At 32.8% G+C, this 7,291-nt stretch overlaps 1 non-coding gene across 1 annotated transcript; it reads right to left on the bottom strand.

Annotated features, from left to right (window-relative positions):
- Positions 1-6,969: 6,969 nt before the first annotated feature.
- Positions 6,970-7,041, bottom strand: TRNAP-AGG (transfer RNA proline (anticodon AGG)). Its single transcript has one exon. It is a non-coding gene; the product is annotated as a tRNA-Pro (tRNA).
- Between the last annotated feature and the right edge of the window lie 250 nt (positions 7,042-7,291).

Below are 7,291 nucleotides of genomic sequence, written 5' to 3'. Positions count from 1 at the left end.
GAGCTGTACGTTTTGTTTTTATAAATATTTTTGTTCCTATATGAAACCCGTAATTGGTCTTGTTATTTGTTGTTATTCTTTATGTATTGTTTATAACGATGACTGTTTTGATTTAAAAAATATTTTTTTAAAAAAAGTAATAAAAAAAAAAATAGTTTATAATTTATAATATGTTTCTCATAGTATTCTTACTATTTTGGATTTTATTAACTGAAATTATGTATTGTCACAAAAATGTTTTCTTTTTATGTACCGTCCCAAATGAGTTTATTTTATAAATCCTGGGAGTATATTATTTGTTCATGTATTATATGTTTTATTAATAATAAAAAAATAGTAAAAGTGTACATGTGTATGTAGGTGTTTCCTCGTCTGCACTGCAGAACCTACGTCTAGAAGTTTCAGAAACGTGCATTCAAGAAAGGGGTTTGTTCAATTTGCCGCCCTCAGTTAGGACTCTAGTGATAACCCTCTATAATATAGTATATTACAATGATCAAAGATAAATAAAATAAAAATTAAGCATAATATTGGTCAGTTCATTTTCTTTTGAAATGAGTTCCTTTTATATAATGCGTTTTTTATTCATCTCTCCAACCTCTTTCAAAAAGGTCGAAAACATCCCACTTTCTCACCTGTCATTGCTTATATAGAAAGGGATGATTTTATTTGGGGCGAAATGGGGTAGGAGAGATGATAACAGTGGCAGTGTGGCTATTCGGACAAAGAGATTATCTATGATCAAATAATGGAAAGATAATACGAAACATAGTGGTATTACTTACTTACAATATTATCTTTGTCGATTGTCAACGGAATTAATTACGGTAAAGGGGTGTAACAAATGAACATCGCACGGTATGCGGGACCTGCCAACAGAGGGCTCTGTCAAATATTATAAAATGAAGAACAACGGATAGATCGTCTTCTTTTCCCGACCGCTAGCTTGCAAGCAAATGCAGGTCCCGTCAAATATCTTAAGCTTTCGTTATAAATATTATATATTTTCGCCTTATAAACTTTTATCTGTAAAATCCTATGGAGGTCATTTACATCGGGTGTCATTTAATATTCATGATCTACAAAGTATATAATTACAGTAAAACTCCGTTTATCCGAGCTTTATAATTACTTTTATTTTGGATAACTTATATAGCGCCATTTTCGTAATATTATACCGCAAGGACGCCTTATAAAGTGATTACATGAACAAATAAATTTAATTTGAACTTTTTAAATTTGTTATTTGAGAAAAACAATTTACTTTGTCATCACATGATAAGGGTTTAGAAAACAAGTGGGTTTTAAGTTTTTTTCCGAAACATCACTTCACTCTCACAGTTTCGCACCTCTGCTGAGAGATAATTCCCTGCCGTAGGGCCAGCGACCGCAAATGCGCGTTAGCCGAATTTTAGGTATTATAACTTTTCCTCTGGACGTATATGTAGCTAATCTAAGCGTAAGACGTCTGTCAGCTAGTTCATCTGGAATGTCATCTGGAGTTCCCTTAGATATTCTGGAGCAGAGTTGTGCAATGACTTATACATAAACCAACAGAGTTTGTATTCCATCCTCTGTGGAAAACGTAGCCAGAGTAATTCCCGATGTAGTGGAGTGATACGGCTGAACTTCCAAGATTCCAAAAATAAGTCTCGATGCGGCATTCAATACAGACTGTAGGCGAGTCATTTTATTCATTGGTAGACATGCGTAGATACCAGTGGCGAGCCGTGATTTATTTTATAGGTAATCTATTAAAATTTTTCATTAATTTGTACTACATATAAGTACTGACTTTTTTTGTGGTTCTGTGAAAATCAACTGAAACAACAATTATTATAAACCACGCGATAAGCGTAGCTTTATTCTACACTATTTTAATACAATACTTGTACAAAAGTTTATTAACAAATACCACAATGACATTCCGCAGATATTTCCATGATGATCTGTCATTGACAGTACTGTCAGGACTTGAGCACTGGCCGATTTCTTTTAAAATGAATAATGCCTAAAATAGCCACTGCGAACGCCAACTGTCCTATGTGATACATAATATTATGTCGACGGTATCCCATCAAAGAAAAATAGTCCTTCGGAAAAAATGTTCGAAATACTAGTTTCCAAATAGAGAATCTTCTAATAATATTTGTAATCTGCAAGTTTGTTTTAGTACTAAAAAAGCCAACTTGGGTTAAAGACGAAAAATACAGTGTACTTTTTTGTATGGAAGAATAAGATGAGGTAATCGGCTAGTTTCATCGTTCAGTAAGAATGGGCTGGGCGCACTTCTTAGATATTTTTTTGTAGAAAGACATAAACGGTGATTTATAATAAATAACAATTACTTTATTTATTTTCCCATAAACACGGTTACTATAAATTATTATTATTAAAAGTCAAATATAATGGTAAGCTGTGCATAATCGCTTACTTTGACGATTCGCCCCTGGTAGATACCATTACAATAATCGACTCTAGACTAGAGATGCAAGGCGATAAAATTACCGCGGTATTTTATGGGAATTTTACCAAATTTTGGTAAAATACGGTATTTTTCGGTAAGAAACGAATTTGACGTACTTATTTATATTTTTCAGAGATATTACAAATACGAGTAGCTTTGTTTTAGGACACTTTACATGACTGCAAAAACCAGGCTTAGGTCCATCAGGTGGTTGTCGAGATTTATTATAAGTTTGGGACGTTCAAGGTCATTCGGTATGTACTTTTTAAACTTTTTTTTATAAAAAAGGTTATTATGTTTTGAAACTTAACAGGATCGGTGGACATAGAGTCCTTAGTAAAACCTTAAGTTTGTGACCTTGAACGACCACCGCTCATGCCGCGATTTTTAAAAAATAGTGCATAAATTATTTTTTTTGTGTATAATTACGGCCCTGAAGGTTTTATAGAAAAAAGTCCGAGAAAATAAAATTTACTTAAAAATCGTAGTTACATTTTTTTACTTTAGACCAATATTTTCCAAGATACACGTTTGAACATCAAATACATTTTATCAAAATAGCGGAAAAGCGGTATTTGCACTAACTTTTTACTTATTATTTGATAATTGACGTACGAAAAGTCATCATCATCATCACCGTAAATTACGGTATTTTACCGCGACTTTTGGTAAAATTACGTAATTTTACATCTCTAATCTAGACTCTACAAACGCAATTATTAATTGACGGGCGGCATCAACTGGCAAATATTTGCGTATGCATTTAATCTTTCTCAGCTGGTAAAAGCATGAACTTATCGTTCTACTAATTTGGGCGTCAAGAGAAAGGTCAGAATGAAAGAAGACTCCCAGTAGTTTAACGGTGGTACATCGGTTATTGGCTAAACTTCATTTTCACATTTAAAAAAATGCAAATAGGGGCTAGATTACTTAATGTCCATGCGCTCTGTAGCTGCAAGACGTGCCGTAATCTAGCTATTATATATCATAATTGTTATATATCATAAAAAGAGACGAGGTACTAGAACCCCAACCGTCCATGCGCTCTGTAGCTGCAAGACGTGCTGGGATATTTATTTATTGTATGATTGAGATGATTTTCACAAAAATAGCGGTATGTAAACTATCCAAACATGTATATTTATATATAACAGGGTGTATGACCTATCATTGGCTGGTTTAAGTGGCCACTTTACACACTGTGTAACATTTACCATTTTGCCTATGTTTGAACATCCATTTTCTTCAATTCTTCCATCTGTTGATTTTAGTGAAGTTAAAGAGCTGAAACATTTTTATTTGTGAATAGAATTCAACTGATCGGTTATTTCACATTCTAGGCAACGCCTAAAAACAATTTTCCAATTATTATACTTCTTCTTGGACCAGTTGGTTTTATTAAAATATTTTGAGTTGTTCCAATTTTTTGTAGACAAAAAACTGGATTTCACTTCCTTGGGAATCATTAAGATTATCATATTACAACAGAGATGAAGAACATTTGAGAGAAGGCAATATGGAAGTCTCGGCATTTTTTCCATATCGCATTCTATAAAATTGTCTTCATCTCTGTTGTAATTTGTTCATTTAAGAATACGTTTCTGTTTTTTTTTTCAATATCTGATCTTCAGAATATTCTGTATTTTGCTTGAGGTAAAATTTCTACTCTAGATTAAGCTAATGTTTCCATGACTGATTTAAGCTACGAGCAACTCAATAAACTTAAACGATTTCAGAATACATACATAAGGTATATTTTTGGTCTTAGGAAATATGACCACATTTCTGATTATCGTAGGCAACTGAAATGGCTCAAAATAAGACAGTGGACTATCACTCCCTCTCACTTCTGTTCAATGTACTTCATAGTCCTAACGCTCCTATATACCTCCGTGAAAAATTTCAGCGCTTATCAGTTCATGGTTTACCTCTTCGTTCTAATTCGCACTCTCTTAATACCCATCCACAATTCCTCTTTCTTCTCTAACTCATGAAGTGTCCATGTGGCTCGACTGTGGAATCATCTCCCATCCACCATCAAAAATGTTACTACAGTATCTCTGTTCAAATCACGCCTGAAGAAACATCTCCTTCCTCTTCCTTAATCTCTCCTCCTTTTCCGTTTTCCCATTGAGTAATGGTATTGATTGAATATAATTTATACACAAATACATTAATTTATTTCTATTGTTTGTACATCTTTCATCATCATCATTCCCTTTTTTGCACCTGATGGTGCATAGGGCACTGCATCGGTACACCAATTGCAGCGTACCTTGATCATTTTTGTTACATAAAAGTAAGATGATCAGTCTTACGCTTCAGGCACCAGTCCAGGGACTATCAAATATTTCAGCGTAAAAACACAATTTTAAATAAATATTTCGTTTTAACCATGTTGGGAATCGAACCCGAGACCTCTTACATAGTAGGCAAACGAAGTGACCATTACACCACGGGGCCGAGGCCGATATATCTTTAGATTTTATTTATTTATTTTTTCTATTATGTTTTGTAACTTGAATTATAAAAATAAAGCTTGGTTGGTTGGAAGAAATTTCCATTAAATTTGGCAATAAGCCTGCCAATGTACAATTAACATTATGTACAAAAGTTAAATAAATAAAAATATAATAAATAAAACGACGTCACTGCACCACGTGTAAAGCACTTTATCAGTGAATCTTTTAAGAGTTAAAACAATATTTCACGTCGACCCTGCCAGAAATTGAATCCAGAAGCTCAATCACAAATAACTATCGAGGTACTTAAAAACATGCTAAGCATTTGAGCGATCACAACCTACAATAATGAACATGCTAAAGTTATCGCAGTCATAAGTCAACGCGTGTGTAATCTCTAAGTCAACGCTCGTGTCGGCTTGTTTATTGTTTTCCTCGTAAACAAATACAGTTCACTGGCGAAAAATCGGCGTTTACTATAAAAATAATACAATTTATTGCATTTGCAGAATAGTAGAGAGTATCTAATACAAAAAACCGGATATTAAATGACAATTACTATGGCGACTGCTTTTCTTGATATTTGGCTTGCCGACCGCCGGCTAAATGCAATAAATAGCCTGATAAATAATAAATAAATAAATGAAAATAGCAGTTTTGGAATAGTTTCCATATTTACACCGGTGAAATTTAAATGAGCACTTATCTTCTTTGTCAGGATTTTAACCTAAGAGTGAACAATCATGTCGAAAACTAAAAAAATAAAGTCATTTGCCAAACTTTATTAAAAAACTCAGTTCACGTTTTGCCAAAAAAAAATCTAGTTGGCAGAAAATGTAACTTCTCAAATGTTCGACCTTTCTTAAACTTCTCTTAACTTTCTTTATCTTTTCATCACCTTCCACTTCCACTCTTTTTACTTTCTTCGTCTCTTTCTTCCAAACTAGTGCTTACTAGGCGCTGTATAAATTATCCAACAATATATATACGTACCATAAACAAAACTGCGTCTGACCAAACATATTTGTTTAATTTATTAACTTAATTATTGATGTAACAACTTATATTTACATGCAAGTTATTAATTTAAAAATTCTTCCTTCAGCATCTCCAGTCTGAAGATGCCAATTAAAGGGTGAAAGCGCTAATTGGTCAAACAAATAAGTGAAAGTGTACCAAGTAATTATAAATTAATTAATTATTACATCATTACAATGGAATTCCATCAAGAATTGTAAATTAACAATTTTTAATTCAAATAACTCAATTATTAGTTAATTGGTCAACGAACATGGAAAATCCACTTTTTTTCATATATTTTTACAGTATTAAGAGTCTATAAAATACTATCCAGTAAAAAAAAAATCCTACTTATTAGTAGCAATTTTTTTTTATTTAAAAAATGCGCGAAAACGGTCATTACCTTTGCCACGCCCCTAATACGTCATGATTCATGTTTATTTTCAACTTTGTTTAAAACCGCTCAATTTTTTAAAGAACATCGTCACTAATTTTGACGTCACAAGTATCAATGCCAAACACGTTGCGTTTTTCTAGCGACATCATTTTTTATAATTTCTTTAAAATCAATTGATCACAATATCAATTGATTGATTGATTTTGAAAATACGATTAATTATTTTAAATCCATTTCATATATTTTTATTGGTATTCGTAGGATGTGATATTTTTATATTCCGTGTCCAGGCGGGCGAAGAATACGTATTTATTATTATAAGCATTCTACTATCTGCTAAAAATCCTAAAAAAGTTTAATGGTTAAATCCATATTTGCTCACAATGCTTAAGGTCACAGGATCGATTTCTGTCTATGGCAATTTGAAAAATTCACTGTCCCTCCCTGAACTGGCACATAAATCAGAAAACTGTTTTTTTTCAAAAACGCTGAATTTGGTTTACCGATGCAGTGCCCTAAGCACCATCGGGTGCATAAAGGGATATGATGAGTTTACTAGTAGTAAGTAAATATTATAGTATCTTTTGATTTATTGCGGTTCATTAAAAAAATCTAAAATATTTGGGCTCGTCCGGGATTTGAACCCGGGACCTCTCGCACCCTAAGCGAAAATCATACCCCTAGACCAACGAGCCGGTTGGAGAGGCGGAGAATTCAAAAGAATAAAATGTAAAATAATATCGCTGTACAAGTACAGTGTCGTGTGTGTATGTGTGTCAATTTAGAAAGGTGATATTTTTATCTAGTAGCGCATTACATAAAATGTTTTGTATGTGTGTGAATGTCTTATAAAACGACACAATAAAAATATAATTGGTGAATGTATTCGCTAAATATGTACATTACAAGATCTTATTCATAGATGTCGTTAGTATTTTTTTATCT

Source organism: Micrasema longulum, unplaced genomic scaffold (assembly GCF_059751315.1).
Source record: "Micrasema longulum isolate JH-2025_06_02 unplaced genomic scaffold, ASM5975131v1 h1tg001753l, whole genome shotgun sequence".
Taxonomy (NCBI): domain Eukaryota; kingdom Metazoa; phylum Arthropoda; class Insecta; order Trichoptera; family Brachycentridae; genus Micrasema; species Micrasema longulum.
Note: the sequence above shows the minus strand (reverse complement) of the source record. Positions and strands in the feature narration are given on the sequence as shown.